The sequence below is a fragment of the Mugil cephalus genome, chromosome 5 (genome assembly GCF_022458985.1).
Source record: "Mugil cephalus isolate CIBA_MC_2020 chromosome 5, CIBA_Mcephalus_1.1, whole genome shotgun sequence".
Taxonomy (NCBI): Eukaryota; Metazoa; Chordata; class Actinopteri; order Mugiliformes; family Mugilidae; genus Mugil; species Mugil cephalus.
In genome coordinates this window covers 3,482,477-3,497,073 of record NC_061774.1, presented here as the reverse complement: position 1 = coordinate 3,497,073, position 14,597 = coordinate 3,482,477, and the positions used below count along the sequence as shown (strand labels likewise).

Below are 14,597 nucleotides of genomic sequence, written 5' to 3'. Positions count from 1 at the left end.
AAATGTTCTTAGATTGAGTTTGGCTTGATTAAGATACACCGTATGTGTCGGTCATTATCTACAACATCTCTGTGTAAACATTAAGCCTGCTTACTGTCTTTCCTTGCGATGCCATCTTGCTGATCTCTTTCAGCAGTCTGTAGCTTCTGGATGCCACGTAATGGTGCTTCAGTGCAAACTGTGAAAGCTTTATTCTCAGTTGTCTATGGAAGCTGAGTTCTTGCAGTTTAAAAAGCACCAGCAACGATGATTTGTCAGAAATATACAAAGGAACTTTGGTAGGTAGAATGATCATTAACATCACCACAGCTAAGAAATCAAACATCTGGCTGCACTTTTCATAAGTTATTCGATTTATGGGAAGATGTGCTGTTTTGCAGAAATTACATGAGAAATGAATCCCTGCCTGTTTGTTGGGCTAGCCCGTCTTCATCTTCATACTTAATACTGAATGTGTTATTCCAGTGTATATATCCGTGGTGTGATCAGATGTACGTCCATCCATTATCTACAGTGTCACTGTTTCATCCTTTAGAGGGTCACAAGGTCACTTTGGCCTATCCCAGGCAGCATTACGCAGTCGGCAGAGTATGTCCTGGATAGGTAGCTGTTGGTTCATCACAGGGCAAACACAGACATTATATATACATAATCACACTGCGTATCTAAACACCGCAAGCCCATTAGAACCTTGGTTAATTATAATTACTAATTGACTCGGTGTTGACAGAGAACTGATCTTTTTGCATGAAACCCATCTTAATAGCTTTGTCTCTGCTAAACTCGGATGCAAGTGAAGATCAGGTTCTTTACAGACTGTTTACTCAGAAATGTCTTCCATATGCTGGCAACATGGCTATCTGCAGTGAAGTAGTGCTAAGGAACAAAAACATAGCGTCACTGTTTTATGTCTAAATTAATTTTTATTTCAGATTAGATTTGCATTCAATTGCAGAGGATGTGTTTCACCAAAGAACTTTGAATCAATTTTTCTAAGATGACAATTTCCATGTAACCGTGTAAACCGACCCATCACTGTACCCAAAAGTCAACCACCTGTGGCCACGTGCCAGTCGTTGTCAGCCAAATGGCAGAGGATGTGGAACGCTTCACTGAGCAGCCAACGCGCAGGTAACACCCCTCTAGAACCACTTGGAAAATAGTGCTTCATTTCCACTCCACATGCATCAAAATATCAGGCCACCGCATGCCTTGCTGGGTCCTGTGTGCACAGTTCCACTCACTAATAAGTCTAAAGTGACTGTTAATCTGTAGAATATCAAAGAGTTATTTGCACTACTTGTAATGTCAGTCTTTCGTCTACTGTGACAGTTCTTGGTCTCAGGATTACAGATCCATGTTACTTAATGCTTAGAGCTTATATGTTGAATTCGCTCCTTCTCCAGTGTTATCAAAACAACGGCCTCACAAATATGTCAAATCAGCATTAGCTCGGAAACGCAGATCATGTGGCGGAGTTGTTAGGGGTGTTCTTCTCTTCTGCGGCAACTGCTTCAACTGAACATGTTTACAGGCGAGTTTGAGCAACCAAAAGTGAACATTTAATAAAAAGGCTTACCACTACAAAAGCAAGGGAACAAGTCATGGCTAACAAAACAAAACAAAGTTTAACAAACAAGGAATGCACAAGGTAAAAGTGCAAACTGAGGTCAAATCAGCTGATAAAGTCATGAGCTATAGAGACGGATAAAAATTACACTGAACTAATGGAGAAACAAGCCACATGTGAAACTAGTGGGGGGAAAGTGTTTCCTTCAAAATAGAACAGAAAACAATAATGACAAAACCATAATGAACTCCACATCAGAACAGAGACTAAAAATCAACACCAATCCATGGCTTTATGTCCCTTCAAACTGCAGTTCATTTTGTTTTTTGTTTGCTAACGATCACAAAATTATACACCTCCACAATCCTTAAGAAGTTTTTCTGTTTAAACTAAGTTTTTAAAAGGGAAGCGATGATGCTGATTCATAAAGCCGTTCAACGTCATAGCAATGAAAATGGAGTGGTTGGTTTTTCTGTATCTTGCATCGGGATCAGTGTGTCCTGTTTGGCACATGTTATGTGTCATGAACACTCATGCACAGACTTTGCTGAAATACCCAAACTACAAATGCGAGAATTACTAATGCGGAATAGACGATCGTGAAAGTTAAAACGCGTGAGACATTATTGCATCTGCAGGGAGGGCTGCTCTCCATATTACAGAAAGAGGGCCAATGCAAACTTTAACCACTGAAGCCCAGCAGAAACTAAAATGTGCCCTTTCAACACGGTAACACTCGCACTGCAGCTACACGTCGTTAAAAAGCTGAGCAATTATGGAAACCATATTTTGAGGTCCATCTGATACTTGTGAGGTTGCACACACATATTTCATTGCTGCAGCCTGAAAGTATTCTCACTGGAACGCATGCACTTACTTGTACTAAGCCAGAGCAGACTTATTTGCTGCTTTTCATAACTGATTGAAATAATGAGTTATTTTGATTCACTTCTCATTAAACACTCTGCACTTGACAAGTCAATCCATTCTCTTGCTTTAGTCTCTGACTAATAAATACATTACAGAACTATTTATGGTGTTGACATATAAACCCAATCACCTCACTAACACATGACCATCATCAAGGTCACCAGTCGAGTTTCCAAGCTTTCCACCAGTTTTCCAAACCCTCCCACCACTCCACATTTTCCATCCACTAATACCGAGCTCATCATATTATGTCCTTTAAGTTCAGCTATATGGAGTATGTCCTAAATGACTGTACAGAAGTGCTAATCATTTTCGGTGAGAAGGGGCCTGTGTATAGTAAGATCAAAGTTAAGCTCAAACATAGCTGGAACGTGTTACCCTCTGGACTATTTTTAGCTTCTCCTTGCTAACTATCTGCCTTTCGGACTTGATTGGAGATTAGCACCGTTTTCATTCTGGCGATGAGTAAACATCCTTCACCTTATTTCTGAAGCTCCGAATCGTCTCTCTGTGGCTAAGTGGTTGGGACCAGCTATTTTTGGGAGAATATGGGGAGGGTTATTCTAAAGAGAGGAGGGCTTGTTTTACACCCTTATCAGATCCTATAAATAATATCTGTGCAGGGGGGAGTGTGTGCAAAGTATACGGGTGATGATGTGTGTGTATATGCATGCTGCGTGAATGGGTGTGTATCTGTGTATATCTGTGTGACAGAGAAATTGAGACTCACTCAAGTGAGTGTTGAAATTTAACAACGTATACGGTTTCTTCTCGTGCGGTGTCAGCTCGGAGCTGAGAAGAGTTGTTGATGATTAATTTTCCAGGTCATTAGCTACAATTCTATGTCAGCTATTTAAAGTAACTAGTTATATTACAAATGCACTTTTTATTGTGATTATCAAACATTTTCTCATGTAGGGTTAGGGTTAGTAACCCTAACCCTACATGAGAAAAAAATTATTTCTGGGATTATTTGATCAAAAGATTAGTGAGATATGTGTGCTATAGGTGCACAGCAAAGGGTTTGCCTTTGATTTTCTTTGTTGGAACTAATTGTCATACTTGTGAGAAAATATTGGACTATGCATGAAATGGTGTTTACAGAGCAGTAAAAGACTATACAAGAATATTGTTACTGTGGTAAAACGACATTTGGGAGTCACATTGCAAGAATTTAATATTACTAATGAAAACAACATGGTCATTACGAGTCAAGGATCTCAGAATCTGCAAAAGCAAAAGTGGACAATATTTAAAGCTACAGAGGAGAACATTTTTCCAACCCTTCTGATGCCGAGAGTAATTACACAAACTATTGCTGATTTTCCATTTCCCCTAGAAATGGGGAAAACCTAAATATCACAATAAAAATCTGGTAATGGAAACGCCCACATTTGAAAATAATCACTAAATCAATTTTACACTCTCGTGCGATGGTTTTTCAGACGTATCGAGAGAAAAGTTTATTGCAAAAGTACGATGAAAACACTTTTGTCCCATTTCCACGTCACTGGAGATGATGCTGGGGGTTATGTGACCAGTTTATTTGAAGTCCATCTACCTCAAAGTGATTGATTTAGAAGAGTTACAGCTCATTTGCAAAACACCTTTCAGTGGATAAGAGATATTGCTCTTATTTTGTGAAAAACTGTAATGGAAACACAGTCTGCAGTCCCATAGCCACATAATGAATAACACCCTTGATGGCTTTCTTTTTTAGCCTACCTTTCCTCTGAACATCAAAGTTTTCTTTTTTTTTTTTTTTCTTTTTTTTTATCTGAGCTTTTCTTGGCTGCTTACTATATTTTCCACTATGGGCCCCACCAAAATTTTGCAGTTGCTCTATGCTACTCTATCTCTATTGGTCCGGTTCTGGCAAACCAACCATCGCTGGGTGGTGTGCACCAATGTGCCAGTCTGGGAGTGTTGCTACACATAGCAGATTTAAAACTCTGGTTACCACGCCGCTGATCAGCATTATCTGAACCCCATGTTCATTAAGATGCATTGGTGTTGCATTATGGCCCAATGATAAATTAACAGACTATTGGAAATGTTGCAATATCAAAACATCAGCAAGCAACAAATAGCTTAGCTTAGCTCAGTAGTAAACTGATCTTAAAATAATTACATCCTACCACTTCACAGATAAACAATCAAAAACAGCTGTAATAAGAAGTACCCACAGATAACAACAAGGATTAAAGAGTACTTTAAATGCCTCTTAAATGCATAGATGTAACAGTCAGAAACCGCTGTAGTAGTGTGTCTTCAGTGGTTGCTACTACCACCCAGAATATTGAAAGTGCTGGTGGCAAAATAAAAAGTGGTATTCTGACAGAGTACTGGGTGTTTCTAATGAATTAAACTGAATAAATGGATTGTGGAAGCTCTAAATAATAGTGATGAACAGAAAAGAATGGATGTGTTGCCCTCAGTAGTGGTTAAGGTAAACACAGGCCTGACAGCTGGTCAGCTTCAGGACCGTGAAGGTTATGATCACAGTTAGTGATTTCTATCTCACCATCCACCCACTCAATATGGCCCCAAGACCCCTGTTCAGAAACTTCAGACAGCTGGACCCTGGTTCTGGTTTCACTGCTGGTTTGTTGAGTACAATTACAAACTAGCACGTTCTGTTAGCACTGTCACATATGTTTGACTTGTCGGGTATTTCGTGTCTTATATGAACGTACTTTCACACAGGCTCCACAGACTTGGCAAATAATTTGGTCGACACTTGTTCCACAAGAAAATAGTCTGTAAGCAGATATTCTAAAGAACGGAGAAGCCAAGAGCAAAGCCTTCTCCCTCTGACTTTTTCTTTTTATGAGTTATGTCTTTTTTTTTTTTTAACTGCCCTTCCCCCCTCCTCATTTCTCCCTTCTTGCTTCTCCTTTCTCCACTGCTTTCCCCTACCCCTTCACGCCAGCTGTGGTCTGCACAAAAACTGATTTTCTGAGTGTTAACCACCATGTTCTTCCTGCCAACGGCAGGATTTCATTTGCAGAGCACAGGGGGCCAATATCTAGGGTAATTCCCAGGGTTTAGTGCCACTGATCTCTTCCCAGCTCACCTTGGGGAGAAAAATTAAAGCGGCGATAAGGCCTTACCCTGCCCAGCACCGTGTTCACCCTGTGCTGCCCACTGCCTCACTGATGTCGGCTCCTGGTGGCTAACACAGATGACACCTGGTCAGGCTCATATTCACTAGACATTCATACACAAAATAAAAGCAACGCGACACCGGAAACGTTAGAAAAATTAACACTTCTGCTATGGCTTTCTTGTGAGGATGTAGCACATTAGTATATTATTAAAGGAATGACTTTATTATAAAATCATCAAGTATGAATTCAATGGTTCAGTATGAATAACAATAACAATTGTCACCCTCAACAGCTTCGTGTTGAAATATGTTTATGGCAGTGTGAAATTAGCCCTATTTTTTTTCTGAGTGTTTTTCTCTAGTTATGTCAGAGTGTTAATAAATTCAAGACGCACTTTGTCTGGATACTTTTTCATTACTGCAATACCACAGATTTTTATGTAATTGCGTAGGCAGCTAACGTCGTAAATATCATAAGTACGTTGGACACAAATACATAATTACTTCTTCTGAGCCGTAATTACTTCAAGACTGCCTTCAGATGACAGTGCTATCTGTAAACAACGTTTCTTTTGCATTTTCATCATTCCATCATTATTTAAAAGAAATCTAATATGTCACACTAATATGTCTTGCCAGCAGCAAATTACTTTTCAGCTGCTTTATGAAAACCTTGTCCATGACCATTTTTGGGGACTTGGGTTAATGTCATTCGCTGTGAATGTGACACCTGCAAAAATCCTAATTTAATTTAAAATATGTTCAAAGTGACAGTATTCGGTCTAGAGTGAGGAGAGACACATTAACAAATGAAATGTCAAACGCTTGAGTCACTGTTTTACAATTCAATCAATTGGGGAGATGAGTGATTTCCATATATGGAATGTAAAATTAGTTGCAGGGGTTACTTATGAGGAAATGAAAAAGAAAAAGGAAAGTTTCTTTTAAGTTTTTTTTTTTTTTTTACAGTCCACTCAAGAACACAGCTCGTTACTGATCTGCCAGTGTGCCTCAGCTGTGTGATGGGAACAATTAAAAGCAAAGTCTTGTTAACCATGTGCTCAAGCTCAGCTCAGAGGAAGTGGAAAATAAATAGGTAGAGAAAGCACACACATTGGTTTATGGCCTCTTTCATTTATGACCATTCGCCCTTCTGTATTTTTCCCCATCTGTCTCTTAAAAGTAGGAAAAGAAGTATCAATAATCCTTTGACATCTAATGCTAATACTTTTTAAAACTACACTTGAAAGCGCACACAACCACACACACAGCAGTTTGTTCCTTTTCAGTGGGAGTGGGAGGTCCCACGAAACAATCTGTTTCAGCACATCAGGAGTCCTTGTGGATTTAAGTGAAACCAAATGAGCTGATGTCTCCCTGATTAAATGCGCAAGTTATTCTTTCTTTTTTTTTCAAAAAAAGCGCATCTCATAATTCTCTCCTCGTCTTTCATACATGACAACATTTGCTGGTTTGACATTTAACCGTACAGATCGCGCCACAATGTGTTTCCAATCGGAGCGAGATGTGAAGCTTGCTATGGGACATGCATGCTGGCCTTTGAAATGATGCACCAGGAGGAAAACATAAACAAATGTTTGCCACCAAGCACGTTCAAACCCCCCCCCCCTTCCTCCCTCCTCCCTTTCAGTGCTCGCCCACCCCCGCTCTCCAGAAAGCCACAGTCTCACATGTGACACATTACCAGCAAGGCAGAAAACATGTTTTTGGAATTAAACTATTACGAGCCCTCCAAACAAGATAAATTTCCTAATTGGCTTCTTTCACAACATTTACATATTGCTGTTTTCTTTCCCCGGGAGATGGGTGTTATTGGTTTGCTGGGCGTGAAGTGGCCCGTGGAGGTAAAGTTTATGAGAAGCGGCCTGATGGAGACAGAACCACACTGCGAGAAAAAGAGTGGCCGCGTCGACATACGAGGCAAAACAAACAGTCTGACTTCTAAGCCTTGGCAGACCCCGCTGACGGGTCCCTTGGTTTCTCAGCTTTCCTCCCAGATGCCTTTTAAGCCTTTTATTCTGCTTTTTACAGGCAATCCTTTTATTTTTTCCTTGCACTTCTTTTGGTGTGTGTTTCATTAATCTCCAGAGGGACACACTCAGAAAAAGAGGGAAGGGAGGAAGACTGAGAAAGAGGGATACAAGTCAGAGTGTGAAGGAGGTAGAGGCCTCCCCAAATGCTATTTTCAATCAGCTATATGCTGCATTTGATGACACGTCCACGCACATACACACACATACGCACACATACGCGGTGCTGCTGTTACAATACACATAGCCCCTATGAAATGATACCGTCAAAATGGCCAATTCCTGCTGAACCCAAAATAGCTTCACACCGCACTTTAACAGCTCCTCACTTTCGCTGTCAAGTTGAGCAAACACAGACGTCACAACTATCAGAGGAGTCGTCCTTCTCCCTCTCCTTCCTGCCCACTTCTGAGACGCTGCTGCTCCGGCTGCTGCTGCTGCTGCTGCTGCTGAGAAACTCAATCTATTGTTTGATGTGAACAGACAGATAGTCTTCCAAAGATTGCCAAATACTTTGTGTAAACAACCCCCATTTTAACCTTCCCCAAAGTGTGACTTAATAAAGATGAAAATACGAGGTGTCCGTTGGCTCCCCCTACCACCCCCCCACCCCTCGCTGGGACAGCCGAATGAAAACCATATGCGTAAATACAGCCCGGTGCGCGCGTTAAGTGTACACATGAGAGGAGAAACAGTAATCAGATTGGTTTCCTGTGACAAACAATAACATTTATTTTAAAACCAGCAGCATTTTTTCTCAGAGGCAGTAGCTCCCATGGTAATCAGAGCCAGACTTGTCTTGGCTCCAGAACGGAGGGGATGTTGCTACCTAGCTGTCTTCGTACTAGCGTGGCAAGTGGGAGGTCACATTAGCGCCAGTGTGAGAGGAGATGGTACTGCTGTTTAAGAATCGCTTTTTGTTGGAAGACGATGATTACTTTTAACGGAGCGCTTGAAAAGTTTTATTAGCGGGGACTTTTTTTTTCTTCATAAAGAACCGCAACCGCTTATTAACGCCTCGCAGCTAGAATTGCAGATCAGGGAAACCTTTAATTGTTGCCTTTTAAAAGTTAATATGCATCATTCTTGTCCTATAGTTCAACAACATATTAACTGCACAAAGTTTTGTACACATTTCTAGGGGTGCTGGATGGGGACCAACTCGCTCCAAAGTAAAATGGAATTAGCCTGAACATTTCTTTGTCCAGTATTATCTTATGACAGTGATATGAGGACTGCTTAATACTTTTGTAGATGAGTCACAGATAAGCAGCAGTAACCTGGAAGCCAGACGAACTCTCCCACTTCCAAATCTTTTGTGTTGCATAGTTAGTCTGGAACCTCTCTGCTGGGAGCCAGTTATGTCCTGGCAAAGATCTGCCTAGCAAATACAGTCGTTTGGGTGGGCTTTATGTGGTGATGGAAGGAAGAGTGCCAGCAAAGTAGCCATACACATCATCTGAACGCCGTTCAGTTAAATTTGTTTGCAACAAAATGGCTGCTGTCGTAGAAGTGAGGCGTCTGGAGCCGCAGTTGTGAAATAAGTTATTTCACTATTGCAACCAATGTGTCAAATAACCTGAGAACAGTTGACAGGGATTAAGGCATTTGTCGCCTGATGTCTCATACTTTGTTGCTCTGATTGGTTGTTTGACTAGCCAATTGCACACAGAGTTTTTTTTTTTTTCCTGTTTCAGTAGGAATCCCAACTGAGTTTCAGCAGGCTCACATTGTGACAAGAATGTAGTTAAATATGTATATTTGCATAATAATGTTGCCATGACACTGTTTGTCCAATAGAGAGCACTGAGAAGTTTAACCATAAGATGTCCTGCTATGTAAAAAGTTAGAGCATAACATACACATACATTTTTTTCATCTTTAAACTGAAAATGTCAGTCAATTGATATGCATTATATAACTAATTGTTAAGCTCATTGCATTAAATGTCATTTCAGGATTTTTTTATATGTTAACATATGTATTATCCTCATATATGTGTATATCTGAAATAATGCTTTTTTGTATTTTGTACACAACAACAACAGATGCTGTAAGCAAAGTAACGAAAATAAACTGGGAGTTAGGGGCAATTTTGTGGGAATACCAGGTTGCCTCTTTAACCAGTTGTTATGAGGATCTACTTTAATTATTTAATGTGTAAGCTCAGGTTCCCCCCATTTTCATAATGAGTGATAGCTTTGGTGCCCCGTGTAGCTCAGCTTAACTGTGATCAAGTGGAGGCCTGTGGGAGCTCCCAGCACGCTTACAGTCCCTTAACAGACAAACGTGCCAGCGATGATGGATCACACAGTTTTCATCACAAACTCATAGGAGCGTCGGCTCGCCTCAACTTGAGGGCTTCTGACCTAAGAGCTCTCCCCCGTTGGGCTGATTTTAGTTGGACAAATTTCCCCTCCTACAGGGTCTCTGCCGGCTGTGAGGGGAGCGGCTACGAGGCTCATCTGCCTCTTATTACGTTCCCAAATTGAATGCATACACAGTGGATGTGTTAATGGATAGAAATGCGGCAGGGACATGGCGTGCAGGGCTGGTAAAGAGAAACTTCTCCCATAACTTGTTGGACTGCCGAGGTACCCAGAACTCTCAGTTTATCTCTCCTATTATGTCTAGTGTTGCGTTACTTGGCAGAGGTTAGAAAGTCAGATATTTCTGTGTTATTTATTTACGCAGTCCACATGTGAGTATATTCCATAGAGACAACTGTAGAACTTCAGAAATGTACAATATTTCCCCTCTTATTTTCACTTTTGTGGCCTGGTGATGTGACCTAGAATTGCATGCCAAATGCTAATGTTGACTTCAGTCGATATCAGAGTCACTGCCCAGCTGCTGCCATGTATCAGCACAACCTTTACAGCGTTACATAACAGGCATTTGCTGTAAAGAAGATCACCGTAATTCTCAAAAGTTACCTTCTCACAAAAGTAAGTATGAAATTAACATTTTCCACCTGAAAGCCGATACTGAATACTTAAGCTATTCACTAGGTAAACAACACATAAAAAACATTAAAAGAGGGTGTCCACTAGCTAACTTGACGAGCAGATGAGAAAACTAGTTTAAAACATTGCACATGAGTGGCTGCAGATTACCTTGCGAGGGCTGTTTGTGGTGGGAGCAGTGCGAGCGAGTTGTGGCCAGTGTGGAGAAACTCTCATGGCAACAGTCAGCGCCAGTTGTTTGATACTGTAGCTTGGCATGAGCTTTGGCATGACGGGTGCCTTGCTGAGCCCACAATGGATCATGCATGACCACAACACTTAAATATAGATGCACAGACTGCAAAACTCCAGCTATTCTAGCAGGAGCTGGCTTGTAGCGAGTATTGTGACGCAATAACCTCGTTGGGGGACATTTTGGTGTCTTATGTTTAAACTCGGCGTCACTTATTTTACACATTAAAATCAGTTCAGTCATGAAAAATGTGTCTGAGAAAATAGTGATGGCACCAGGGTTGTCTCAGCACGGCCTCGGAAACTAAAACGTTTTGCTTTCTGTAATGGAAAGCTTGTGTAAGATATTTGGGGCATGGAGTTTGGAACTTGTGTGTTTAGCAGACAAGGAGGGCTTAAAACAAAATTGCAGGATCAAGGTTGACTCATAAATGGTCATTAAAGTATTTGACCTGTGCTCAATTGTGGCTATTTTCTAAGCTGTTCCCAAACTTTATGGAATTCTGATGAATATCCCTCTCTGGTCATCTGTAGGCCTGCTGCTTACATTTTTCTGTTGCTGTCAAGTGCAGCAAAATTGTAGATACTGCTTTTCTACTTGGGCTTTCTCTTTCAGATACGCATATTCAAAAAAAAAAGCTAATGAATGGTTTATACTGACAAATGCACAGAGAATTGTTGCTTAATCACATCCATTATTTTAGTTTTGCATCTATGCTGCTTTGCTTGATTGTAAAAAGGAAAAAGAAAAAGATTATCAAAGGATTTAATAAGCAATAGGAATGAATTAACAAAGTGGAACATTAAGAGTTTAGAGCCATATAATTCACTCTGAAATTGGTGGCCACCATATGTCTCTGCATTTTTATTTATTTATTATTTATTTCCTACTCTTGTGTTCCTATGGGACGTTAACATACAACAGCCTTTCATTACCAACCTAAAATGACACAAACCATCCTTGAAAAAAAAAGTATTTGAGATGTACTTTAGTGTACAATAACATGGAGGGGGTGTTTTGTTTTTTTTTGTGACAGTTTATAGTGGCTCATAGGAGAGTGAATACTCTATACTACTACCGTGAATCCGTTACCAGATGTATGGCTCTAACGGATGCTAAAACATGAAAATATTTGCTTGGGACCTCATCAAGGGGCGTCATAATGGACTGCGGAATTATAATAATAAAATGTTTAATGCAGCCATCTTCACTGATCAGTCCTATGCAATTATTGTATTGTATCAAACCTGCGGCATAATAAAAAGCAGTTGTGACTGACCTGGCACAGGCAAGACGGTGTGGAAATCCTCTTCTAAGAGGGAGCGTGCATTCTGCCAGAGCAAATGACATGAGCTCCCAGATTCACCTGGTCCCAAGGCTACTATATCACTTTGTAAGATGATAATTGTCTATGCTGTGTTATTTTGCCCTGCCTGCAGTGGCCAAAAAAATCAATAATTTGCAATGGAAGCAATTGGTAAAAACAAATGTAACAGCGGTGCTAATACTTGCACCGTGATTGCTGCGCAATGTCCTATCTATTCATCATTAGAGAATAATAAGTATGTCATCCAGTTCAGGCGGTGTTAGTCATGCACCACCCACTGACCACACAGGATCACATGTATTAAATCTAAATGTTGTGTCACTTTTCACATCACTTGGCTCAGCCTTGCATTCTTAGCCACTGGTATTTCCTTGCACCTCTCGAAGAGAACAACGTTACCAATTCACCAAAGTTGCCAATATACTTTTCAGTTTCAACCAACAGGTGCCTCAAAAATGATCCATGTTTTGCCAATAATATATAATCAAACCGCAAAGGTTCTGGTATTCAGAGCATGGAGTGAAAAAAATGATAAGGGAAAGAGGATTAGAAACAGCTTGGGGTGCAAATTGAATTAGCCCTTTGGAGATGACTCGGGGTAAGAAATGAAATGTCATCCTCTCCCAGCAAGAAATGCAAAACATGTGATTGCGAAGAGCATCTTTTTTTCTTTTTCTTTTTTTTATGCTGACTCTTTTTTTTTTTTTTAAACTGTACTGTAAGATGTGTCGGGCATAAATCATTGCGGCGAGGATGAGAAACAGCCGCCTGCAGCTCCTTGAGACGCCCGGCGACAATAAAGACAAGAGTCGTACAGATGTCTTCAAATTGCGGGTCGCAGCTTTAAACCTGCTTGGACTAATTACCTCCTGTGGTGCCGCGGCTCCCGCCAACAAAAAGGCAGCGCAAGACTGTTCACGATTTAGAAATGATTAACGCAAACCACAACTCCACTGTGTTTACAAAAAATAAATTCTGCTTAATGTAAGGTATGAACCTAGAAATATCTGCCTAAACAAGACATTTTTTCTATATTAGATTTGTAAACGCCCTAAAAATTGAAGTAAAACTGTATTTAAAAGTGACATATATATAGTCCATGAAATGACTTGCAAGTGCAATAATCATTAGTTCTCTGCTAAGAACGCTCACTCTGGAGTAATAATCCCCCAGTAAATCTGAAACTAAAACTAAAGGCTGTTTTAGTGAGCTGGAGCTCAAGTACGCGGCTTGTAGACAAAGTGATCATGTTTCACTTAAGGCATGAGCTATTCTGTCACTATTTTAATAGACATGCAATCTCAACTTGCTTGAGGACCCTTTTTTTTAACACTCTGCAAGAAAGTTATGTGCAGCTCTCTGGTGCTGGAATTAAAGCTGATACGCGAGAGACGACGGTGCTGCTTATGACACTAGTAACTGGTTCAAACTGTGAATACATTTTCCAAATGTTGGTGAGAATGCACAGACTCACGTCTTAACAGTGTGATCATGTGGCAAATTTCTGTGTTATGATACAACTCAAATTTCAGAACACATACTTATTTATTATTTGTGTTCAGCTGTTTCCACCTTCACTGTACTGCTGGACAATACTGACAACCTACTTTAGGTCCCTCTGTTATAAGGAAAGCTTTTAGTCCTTTAGGGTTGAGGTTGAGAAGAAATTCACGCCAGGGAAATTCTCAAGTTTGCAATCATGTGTAGTCTGATGCCTCCTCTTGACTCATTTTACACCCATGAATCGACTTTGTGTAGTGGTCTCTTTGTTGACATTTTTAGTCAATTTGGATCATCACTGAGGGAATAGTGTCTGATGATCACATTTCCAGACAAAATGTTTTCACAAAAACATTTTAAATTCTGCACAAAGAGATTAGCGGCTGGTGGCTTTAATTTCTCAGTCTGGAATGATGAAAATATGACATTTCAGTCTGTACCCTGTTTTAATTACTAAGAAAGTTGGTCTGGAGACAGAAGTTAATGCTCTGCATTATGCAAGGAGAACTACAGGCATGAGATATCTTTACATTGCTGCAGAATGTCTATTGTACACAAAGGTGTAAATATATAAAGATATAAAGATTATATTATGACCATATATGTTGTAGGTTAGAGTTTTGTTGCCATAGGCTCTGTTTATTTTTATTTTATTATTTTTTTGTAGACTCTGAATTCAGAATATTTCCACTTTTTAATTTCATATTCCTAAGCAGAGATTTTTTTTACTTTTTCTTTTTTGACTCACCATGTAGCATGTCCGTTGTGGCATTGGCTACAGTAAGACACATACAGTTTGCAACTTTTTGGAGAACTCTTCTTGTAATCTCTACAGACCTAACAATAGACATTACAGAACTGCCCGCGCCAGACACATCGTTATGTTTAATAGCTGGTTACATGGATCAATGA

The 14,597-nt window shown here is 40.2% G+C and overlaps 1 protein-coding gene across 1 annotated transcript in view; it reads right to left on the bottom strand.

The window, feature by feature from the left end:
- The window catches only part of pitx2 (paired-like homeodomain 2), a 45,944-nt gene extending 35,151 nt beyond the window's left edge, over positions 1–10,793 (bottom strand). Inside the window, exon 1 of the mRNA XM_047585960.1 lies at positions 10,777–10,793. The gene's annotated coding sequence lies outside the window, so the exon portion shown is untranslated. The remainder of the gene's footprint in view (positions 1–10,776) is intronic.
- Between the last annotated feature and the right edge of the window lie 3,804 nt (positions 10,794–14,597).